Below are 10848 nucleotides of genomic sequence, written 5' to 3' on the forward strand. Positions count from 1 at the left end.
TCTTTAGCAAGGAGGAAATCTAGCACTAACCGATTCTAAAGCGTCATCATGCAGGTCTCCTATAGTTCTTTTTCATTAGTTTCAATGCGTGGGCAGTTGAGTTGGCAAGTTTTTTGATGTTATACGCAAGGTCACTTATCTTATCTAGGGCTATCTCAACACCCCAGCCAGGAATAAGGCCTCCCATCAACCTAGACCACCAGGTTTGTTGATGGAAGAAGTCGTGCAAGTCTCATTTTGTTTTCCCTCTAATTTGTGTCCCGTGGCTATTCACATATTGGTGGGCTTTCCATTCATCATCTACTTTAAGTATTTTATGGTGGAGGGTAAAGAGTGGTAAGGTGTGCACTAAGGCAAAACATCCATACCAGTCATTGGGTAGATATGGGTAGGCCTTGTTTTTGCATAGCCAATGAAGGCTAAATGGAGTTCTGAGGGCAGACTTCTGTGAGAAACAATGAGTCCACTCAAAGCGAGAGCCGAATCTTGTAAACAGTGGGTGTTACCAAGAGTTCAGTTATCCAGCTGTATTAGCAGCTGGAGAGTAGGAGTACGAGCAGTGTCTTTTATGATATTTCTACATAGTACGTGCTTCACTTGCCCCATGTTGTGGGTACAGGAAGTTCTTTTAATGCAACATTCTAACAGTGGGACAATGTTAATGTTGAATCCTTTCAGTTTGTTAGTGCACTTCATACAGCGACGTGCTTTCTCATCTGGGCTACAAGCTTTTTCATCCCATGTTCCTTTTCAAACACCAATAATGGTTTGCTCACATAGTCCTGATTCTTTTCTTAGGGCAGAGTAGGCATTCTTACCTTAACATCCACTGTCTGCAGTTCTTACTATGACTTTCACAGAAATGCAGGGGTGACAAGTTTCAGAACATGTAACAGGTTTATTTACAAGAGTCTTTTGAAATTGGTGTCTGTTTGCTTCAGAGTCCACATCCAAGCTCAAGTAGTCAAGACCTGTGCAAGCAAACACTGAACAATTCAACACTCGTCTGCCATTGGGCTTGTTGGCTTTCAAAGCCCTGGAGTGGGACTTGAGTCTACAATACCCTTGATCCTGAGGTGATAGCGTGACAGGAGGAGACAGCGGACAAACTACTGAGCCCAGAAGCAACAAAGGACTGGCAATAGCAGGGTAGGGGGTTCTTTCTCTTACAGGTCTACATATTTGTCTCCAGCAAGCTTTGCTCCTCAATGTTCTCTATCTATGTGAAGCCCTAATGCAGTCTGGCAGAAGGATAACATGTCATGCCACATGGATGATTCAAAGCTCAAAACACAGTATACTGGGCCCTTCAAGGTGCTGGTCCTTTGCTGGATCTGAGCGAGGAACTGGTTCCTGACCCTGGGGAAATGCTTCCCAAATATATCAATGTTCAGCAGGTGGTAGCCGGTCCCAAAGGGTACCCTGTAGGGGGCAGTGCCTAGGCTGATGATCCTGGGCTCTTCTTTGTCGTCGACCATCCAGATGAGTTCTTGCCTCACTAACTTCTCTGGGTTGCTCTCCAATGGCTTGTACGGAGCCCAGTCTTGAATAATGGTCTTCCCAGGCAGCACCTCTTCCACTGCCTTGGGGCTAAGGAACACCCGCTTGACATCCGTGGCTCCGAGAAGGATGGGATCTACCCATTCTGCCACACTCTCCTTCAGCTGGTTGATGGCAGCTTCCAGCCTCAGAATGATAGTTTCTGTCTCAAACTGCACAGTGAAGATTTTCTGGAAGAATGAAAGCATTGATGAAGATTCCAAGTGTGACGATAAAGGATTTGTTTTGTCCTGGTTTCTTTTAGAGAGCGAGAGAGAGATTGGGGAACAGGTGAAGACCAGTCTATGGGAAGACAAACAACTTGTGAAGCCTTGGGTTTTCTTTATTAGCAAAACTAGAACAACAGAAGCAGCCTGAGTGGGCGTGGTCAACCTCCCACCCACAGAACCAGGGATTTTAGGCATGAGCTTTCAGCAGTTGCTGTTGTGGGCCTGAAGTGGAAGCTGTTTTCAGTCGGGACATTTGCAGTTGAAACTGTTAGGTACAGCTCTGTCTGTTGCAGCAGTAAGCCGGAGTTGTCTCTCTCAGCTGCTATATTGTTTCTGACAGTGTTCCATTCTCCTGACCAGGAAGGGTGTTCGCACGTGAGCAACATCAGTTTTTCTGAATCCACCTTTGCCAAGGGTGTGTTTATAGGATGCTGCTACGTTAGAATATTTGATGATTAGTAGTTAAGTAATATATTTCTTTATCAAGTGTTTCAATGAGGTTTTATTAGTTCTCCTTTCTTGTATTTACATTTTAACCTTGTTGTAAGAATAAAGTTTGTTTTTCAAACCTAGTAATTTCACCAGCTGAAACACATCTGAAAGATTTGCTTTTAAATAAAATAGCCTAGACTGTCCATTTCTATCTCCTTGCCATATTAAGGGGGGGTTGGTCTGGCCCATACGATTAGGCAAGGGGAGAGGTTGAGAAGGTGGGACCTTCAAGATAACCTCAGCTGATGCAGGAATTGAATCCATACTATGAGCATCATGCTGCGTTGCAAACCAGCCTTCCAGCCAACTGAACTAACTGACCTCCATGAATGAGGGGTACCGGTGACGTGAATCTGCAGCAGTGTCTGAAATACTCCTCAAAACTCAACACACAAACATCCTACTCAAACTTAAATATCTGAAATCCAAAATTCATAAAGACAGTGCAATTTACTTATTGGGTTGTGGCAAGTCTGATAGAATTTCAGCACGGTCACCAACAGAACTAGCTGGATAGAGTGCAGAAAGGATTTACCAGGATGTTGCCAGGATTGCAGGGTTTTGAGTTATAAGGTGAAGCTGGATAGTCTGGGACTCTTTTCCCTGGAGCAAAGGAAGCCGAGGGCTGACCTTCTAGAGGTTTATAACATTATGAAAGAGTCTGGAATTGAACCAGGGTCCCTGCTGCTATGATGCAGCAGTGCTAACCACTGAGCCACCCCATATAAAATGCTAAAGGCAATTGATATGGTGGACATTGGATAGATGCTATCTATTATGGGACAGCCTCAAACAAGAGATCATAGATATACAGTGAGAGGAGCTAGGTTCAAAAGTGAGAAGAGAAACTAGAATTTCAGAGGGTTGTGAATCTGTGGAACTCACTGGCCCAGAGTGCAGAGGAGGCAGAATCAAACCAACAATTCAGGAATGAAATAAATATGTTTCTGATGAAAAGTGGAATAAAGGGCTATGAGGAGCAGGCAGGAAAGTGAGTTGAGACCAGGATAAAATCAGCCATGATCATGTTAAATCACAGAGCATCCTCAAAGGGCTGAATTGCCTACTCCTGCTACTAATTCCTACTTTCCTATACCTCTATCATAGACTTAAGCAAGTCATTCCAGACCCTAACCACACGCCATGTGTTTCCCCATGTAACCATTGCTTCTTTCATCAATCACCATATTTCAGTGCCCAATGATTCTACATCATTTTCCTATGGGAGAGGTTTGTATCTATCAGCACTGCCTGGAAGTCCCCCCACCCCCTTAGGATTTTTCACACTTAGATCAAATCTTCTCTCAATTTTCTCCTCTCCAAGGAGATTTCTTTTCATACTTTCATGGAACATGATCTCATTGCGCAGGCCCAAGGGGCTGAATGGCCTATTCCTGCTCATGTATTCCTATCCCATGAGGAGCTGAATGGCTTACTCAGGTTTTAATCCTGTGGGATAATTCTTGGCACAACCTCTTGGCCAACTTGACACACTCCCAATCACCCCCCTACCCCCGCCATTGCCATCGAAGATCAAGACTGGTCACCATAGCAACATGGCAGCAGGGCAACAGCCTGGACGAACCCATGTATCGCTTATTCACGGCCACGCACAGGACGTTACCTGTGTATATATCAGTCGGAACTTGGCGAGAGTCTCAAACGTCAGGGGTCTGGCTCTGGTGTGGCAACACACTTGCACCTCTGCGAACTGAGCACTGAGCAGATTGATGCAGTAGGGCTGGAAGACCTTAGCAATTCCTTTGCCTCTCTCTTGCGGTGCCACCCTCAACCCTTCCACCACCGCAGTGTGCCCATCATCCACAATGTTCACTGAAGCAAAGGCTACCTGCCAACAACAATTGTCACAAAGCTGGTCCCTTTTTTCGAGGATACTGTGTCCTTGGTTTTATTCAGAGGGGTCAGAAAAGCTCCTCGTGCCGATTAGACTGGTTTGTTAGAGATTAAAGGGTAATGAGAGGCCTTTTTGCTTATTTATAAACAGATGTGATTTCAGGCCAAAGTGGTCATGTTTTAGGAGTGACCTTATAATGAAAGGGGAGCGGTCAGGTCTCTAGCTGAGCAGTTCAGTCCAGAACTAGTAGGGAGTGCAACAGTGAGTTGTGTGGAAACTCACTCTCTTTCTGCCCTTCTAACTTCAACCTGTAAGCAACTCAGATGTACAGCATGGAAAGAGACCCTTCGGTCCAACCCGTCCATGCCGACCAGATATCCCAACCCAATCTAGTCCCACTTGCCAGCACCTGGCCCATATTCCTCCAAATCCTTCCTATTCATATACCCATCCAAATGTCTCTTAAATGTTGCAATTGTACCAGCCTCCATTTCCTCTAGCAGTTCATTCCATACACGCACCACTCTATGTGAAAAAGTTGCCCCGTAAGTCTCTTTTATATCTTCCCCTCTCACCCTAAACCTATGCCCTCTAGTTCTGGACTCCCCAACCCCAAGGAAAAGACTTTGCCTATTTATCCTATCCATGTCCCTCAATTTTGTAAACCTCTATAAAGGTCACCCCTCAGCCTCTGACGCTCCAGGGAAAACACCCCCAGCCTATTCAGCCTCTCCTTATAGATCAAATCCTCCAACCCTGGCAACATTCTTGTAAATCTTTTCTGAACCCTTTCAAGTTTCACATCCTTCGTCACTGTCCACAACTCCAGCGACCTTAGTGTCGTCTGCAAATTCACTGACCCACCCTTCTACACCCTCATCCAGGTCGTTTATAAAAATGACGAACAGCAGTGGACCCAACACCGACCCTTGTGGTACACCACTGGTAACTGGACTCCAGGATGAACATTTCCCATCAACCACCACCCTCTGTCTTCCTTCAGCAAGCCAATTACTAATCCAAACTGCTACATCTCCCATAATCCCATTCCTCTGCATTTTGTACAATAGCCTACTGTGGGGAACCTTATCGAATGCCTTGCTGAAATCCATATACACCACATCAACCGGTTTACACTCATCTACCTGTTTGGTCACTTTCTCAAAGAACTCTAAGGTTTGTGAGGCACGACCTACCCTTCACAAAGCCATGCTGACTATCCCTAATCAAATTATTCTTTTCTAGATGATTATAAATCCTCTCTCTTATAACCTTTTCCAACACTTTACCAACAAAGTAAGTAAGGCTCACTGGTCTATAATTACCAGGGTTATCTCTACTCCCCTTTTTGAACAGGGGAACCACATTTGCTATCCTCCAGTCTTCTGGCACTATTCCTGTAGACAATGACGATTTTAAGATCAATGCCAAAGGCTCGGCAATCTCCTCCCTAGCTTCCCAGAGGATCCAAGGATAAATCCCATCCAGCCCAGGGGACTTATCTACTTTCACACTCTGCAGGATTTCTAATACCTCTTCCTGTGAACCTCAATCCCACCCAGTCTAGCAGTCTGTATCTCAGTATTCTCCTCGACAACATTGTCGTTTTCTAGAGTGATACTGTCAAAAAATATTCATTTAGTGCTTCCCCTATCTCCTCTGACTCCACACACAACTTCCCACTACTATCCTTGATTGGCCCTAATCTTACTCTCGTCGTTCTTTTATTCCTTAAATACCTATAGAAAGCCTTAGGGTTTACCCTGATCCTATCCGCCAACAACCTCATGTCTCCTCCTGGCTCTTCTGAGCTCTCTCTTTAGGTCTTTTCTGGCTACCTTGTAATCCTCAAGCGCCCTACCTGAGCCTTCACATCTCATCCTAACATAAGCCTTCTTCTTCCTCCTCTTGACCAGAGATTCCACTTCCTTCCACTCCCGCGCTCTACAGCTTCCTCCCTGCTTGACAGGTACATTCTTATCTAGGACACACAGGAGCTTTTCCTTGAATAAGCTCCTTCTGTTCCATTTTAAAACGGTGTTTTAAGGGGGTTTGCTGATTGGGACTATTGTGTATATTCAGAACAGCGTAATTAAGTCTAGTTTGGATAGATTGAGTTCTGTAGGAGTTCTTTATTCTGTTCTGTGTGTTTCATTGTGTAATTTTGAGAATTAATTTGCCTGTCTTAAAACCTAGTAGTCAACCGAGCTAGCTTACTCCAGCTAATTCTCACTGTACATTTATGAAACAAATTGCAAAGTTATGATCTGGGGTTCCTGCTTAAGAATATTTTGAGTGGTCTGACCTAGTCCATAACACAATGATGTGCATTTGTTTGGCACCCAACATCAGTGAACCGGAAATCGCCCCTCCTGTCTAAGATGCTCAGGTAAACGGTAGGTGATGGCTTATTGGCATTATTGGCTGGTCTGCTATTCCAGAGAAACTGGTAATGCTCGTGGGGACCCTGTAATGATAGATGATAGTTTGAAATTGATAAATCGGGAATTAAGATTCCAATGACGGACGTGGTTCGAATGTTGGAAAACCCATCTGGTTCACTAATATTCTTTAGGGAAGGAAAACTCCCATCCTTACCTGGTCTGGGCTACACGTAACTCTACACAAAATGTGTGTTTGGACTCTCGACTGCCCTTTGGCAATTAGGAATGGGCAATAAATGCTGGGCCGAGACAGCGATGCCTTCATCCCGTGAAGGAGAGGCAAATCCAGCAGAAGGTTCGACCCCAGGCCGCGAGAGGGGACATTCAGTGCGAGACTTCAGTCAAAGATTTTACGGAGCGGCTGAAAGGAAGAGCGCAAGAGGCAGAGGGGATACTTCGAATTCAAGATGTTGGAATTTCAGTTTATGAAAATCTGGAATTAAGAGTCTAATGATCATGGATCCATTTTGGATTGTTAGGGAACCCCAGCTGGTTCAGTGATGTCCTTTAGAGAAGGAAATCTGCTGTCATTACCTGGTCTAGCTAACATATGACTCACAGCAAAGTAGCTGGCTCTTAACTGCTCTCTGAGCAATTAAGGATGGGTAATAAATGCTGGCCCAGCCAGTGATGCCCTTCTGCCATGAATGTATTTTTTAAAAAAACAAAGAATTTCTATAATGTGGATGCAGGCAATTTGTCCCATCGAATCCCCAAAAACCCAGCTGAAAAGCAAGCCACCCAGATCCACCCCCTCACCCTGCATTTACCATGGCTAATCTACCTAGCCTTTAGACTATGGGAGGAAACCAGGGCACCCAGAGGAAACCCACACAACACAGAGAGAATATGTAAACTCCACACAGATAGTTGCCTGAGGATGGAATTCAACCAGGGTCCCTGGCACTGTGAGGCAGCAGTGCTAACCACTGAGCCACCTTGCTGCCACTAAAATGAGGTTGATTCCTAACTGCCCTCTGGGCAATTAGAGATGGATAATAAATGCTAGGCCTCACTGGAGACATCCCATTAGTGAATCAAAAAAAGGTTAGATTAACTCTCGTGACGAGATGGCAGAGAAAATTTGAGAAAGGAAATTAATTTGAAGACCATCTTGCCACCCAGAAGATGCAGGCCATCCAACTGGGCAGAATGGCCTCCTTCTAGAGCCACTGCCATGTCTACACTCTCCCAATGATCATCATTAACTGGGTTGAATTAATATCAATGGGGAACCAATGCCCCTGGGAGCAGAACCTTGAATTACTAGCCAAACCACGACACTACTCACTGAAAGGGTGGGGCCATGGAAAGCAGTACAGAGTTGAGGACCATTGAGGCAGTGAGACAACTCCTTTGAAAGAGAGACCCTTGATCTCATGCACACCATGAGGGGGCCAGACAGGGAGATATTGCCACTAGTTTAACTCAAAGTAGGCCACACTGAAGAAAGGGATAGACACAGGAGATGGGGATGGAGACCAGCAGGGTGGGGTGAATGGAAGAGAAAGTTGAGGTTAGGGAAGCAGCTAACTGAGGGTGAAAAATGTGAATTCAAGGTTAGGGAAGAGGATGAAGGTTGGGGTTTGGAGGTTAGCGGAGGAGCTAATAAAGGCTGGGTTTGGGGGTTAGGAGTGGAGGTGGTTTTGGAGGTTGGGGCAGAGTTAATAACCAGTGAAGGTGGGGTTTAGAGCTGGAGCTAATGGAGGGGGAAGATGGGGTTTGGAGGTTAAGTGTGCAACTAATGGAGGGTGAAGATAGGGGTTTGGAGGTTAAGTGTGCAACTAATGGAGGGTGAAGATGGGGTTTGGAGGTTAAGTGTGCAACTAATGGAGGGTGAAGGTGGGGTTTGGAGGTTAAGTGTGCAACTAATGGAGGGTGAAGGTGGGGTTTGGAGGTTAAGTGTGCAACTAATGGAGGGTGAAGGTGGGGTTTGGAGGTTAAGTGTGCAACTAATGGAGGGTGAAGGTGGGGTTTGGAGGTTAAGTGTGCAACTAATGGAGGGGGAAGGTGGGGTTTGGAGGTTAAGTGTGCAACTAATGGAGGGGGAAGGTGGGGTTTGGAGGTTAAGTGTGCAACTAATGGAGGGTGAAGGTGGGGTTTGGAGGTTAAGTGTGCAACTAATGGAGGGTGAAGGTGGGGTTTGGAGGTTAAGTGTGCAACTAATGGAGGGTGAAGGTGGGGTTTGGAGGTTAAGTGTGCAACTAATGGAGGGTGAAGGTGGGGTTTGGAGGTTAAGTGTGCAACTAATGGAGGGTGAAGGTGGGGTTTGGAGGTTAAGTGTGCAACAAATGGAGGGTGAAGGTGGGGTTTGGAGGTTAAGTGTGCAACTTAAGGCTTGGTAACGCGGGGGGGCGGGCAGGGAGCCGAGGACCCCCCAACACCGTGGGCATCTCTCGAGATGTCCCATCACATCCGGGGAAATCGGCCTCCCGGGCGCGGGCACCAGCCCAGCTCGTGGCTCGTCGTCGCTGCAGCGCGAGACTCTTTCCCCCCCCCTCCCCCCCAGTAGGCGGCTCTGCTCCAGCGCGAGACCTCCATCATGTGACCTTCTCCAGTGCGTCACCCTCCCCTCCCCTCTCCTCTGCTTCGGTACGTAGCCCTGCTCCTCCGCGTGACTCTCCTCCTTCGGCCTGGCCCCGCCCTCCTCCACCTGACCCTTGGCCAGCGCGTGACACCCCTTCCGTGCCTGAAGCTGCTCCAGTGCGCCCCCCCACCCGCTGCGGCACGTGGCCATTCTCCGGCACGTGGCCCTCCCCCTCCACGTGGCAGAGCTCTGGCCCTCGGCCCTCTGCAGGGACGCTGGGTGAGACTGGGCCTGGCCTTCCCTTCAGTGGTACTTGCGCGAGCACACAGCGTTTCCGTTCCGACGTCAGCCTTGGGTTAGGCCACACTGGGGGTGGGGTGGGGAGAGAGTATCTCGTTCGTCTCAGGTTGCTGCATGACAGGAAGGATGTGGAGGTTTTCTCAGAGGCTGCAGAAGGGGTTTACCAGGTGGCTGCCCAAATGACAGGGTGTACAAAGTTAAAAATCACCCAACACCAGGTTGTAGTCCAACAGGTTTAACTGGAAGACTAGCTTTCTGAGTGCTGCTGCTGCTGCTTCAGGCGGCTGTGGGGAATAAGATTGTAAGGCACAGAATTTATAGCAAAAGTTTACAGTGTGATGCAATTGAAAACTTATCTCAAAAGTAAGTTTTTTAGAAGACCATCTTGCCACCCAGAAGATGCAGGCCATCCAACTGGGCAGAATGGCCTCCTTCTAGAGACAGGGGTGTGCACTTTAAGGAGAAGCTCAAAAGAAACTCTGGTGTGGCGGAGGCTGAGAGCAGGAGTCTGTAAAATTTATGAGATTGGTTTGGCGGTCCGGATCGTTGAAATGCGTAATACGAGGGGCATGCATTTAAGATGTCCAAAGGAGGGTCAGGTTTGCAGAGTGGGGGAGGAGCTGAAAGTGTTTTGGTGGAAAAGCGCAGCAGGTCAGGCAGCATCCAAGGAGCAGGAGAATCGACGTTTCGGGCATCAGCCCTTCAGGAATGAGGAGAGTGTGCCAAGCAGGCTGAGATAAAAGGTAGGGAGGAGGGACCTGGGGGAGGGGTGTTGGAAATGCGATAGGTGGAAGGAGGTTAAGGTGAGGGTGATAGGCCGGAGTGGGGTGGGGGCGGAGAGGTCAGGAAGAAGATTGCAGGTTAGGAAGGCGGTGCTGAGTTCGAGGGATTTGACTCAGACAAGGTGGGGGGGGAGGGGAAATGAGGAAACTGGAGAAATCGGAGTTCATTCCTTGTGGTCGGAGGGTTCCTAGGCGGAAGATGAGGCGCTCTTCCTCCAGCTGTCGTGTTGCTATGGTCTGGCGATGGAGGAGTCCAAGGACCTGCATGTCCTTGGTGGAGTGGGAGGGAAAGTTGAAGTGTTGAGCCACGGGGTGGTTGGGTTGGTTGGTGCAGTCCTCACTTTCTCCTAGTGTGGGAGGAGTCTGGAACATGCTGCCAGGCGTGGTAATGGAGGCAGACATGATCGGGGTGTTTAAGGAACTTTTAGATCAGCACATGAACATGCAAGGAATGTGGGGATATCGAATAAGGGCAGGCAGAAGAAATTAGCTTAATTTCGTGTCATGTTCAGCACAACATGGTGGGTCGAAGAGCAGTTCCTGTGCTGTACTGTTCTCTGAGGAAGGGTCACAGAACCTGAAACGTTAACTCAGATTTCTCTTGCCAGATGCTGCCAGACCTGCTGAGCTTTTCCAGCAACTTCTCTTTATCTCTATATTCTGAGAGTTCAATAAGTTG

The 10848-nt window shown here is 47.4% G+C and overlaps 1 pseudogene; it reads right to left on the reverse strand.

Moving 5' to 3' along the window:
- Positions 1-1027: 1027 nt before the first annotated feature.
- Positions 1028-2304, reverse strand: LOC140492365 (histidine N-acetyltransferase-like; annotated as a pseudogene).
- Between the last annotated feature and the right edge of the window lie 8544 nt (positions 2305-10848).

The sequence above is a fragment of the Chiloscyllium punctatum genome, chromosome 21, assembly GCF_047496795.1.
Source record: "Chiloscyllium punctatum isolate Juve2018m chromosome 21, sChiPun1.3, whole genome shotgun sequence".
NCBI lineage: Eukaryota > Metazoa > Chordata > Chondrichthyes > Orectolobiformes > Hemiscylliidae > Chiloscyllium > Chiloscyllium punctatum.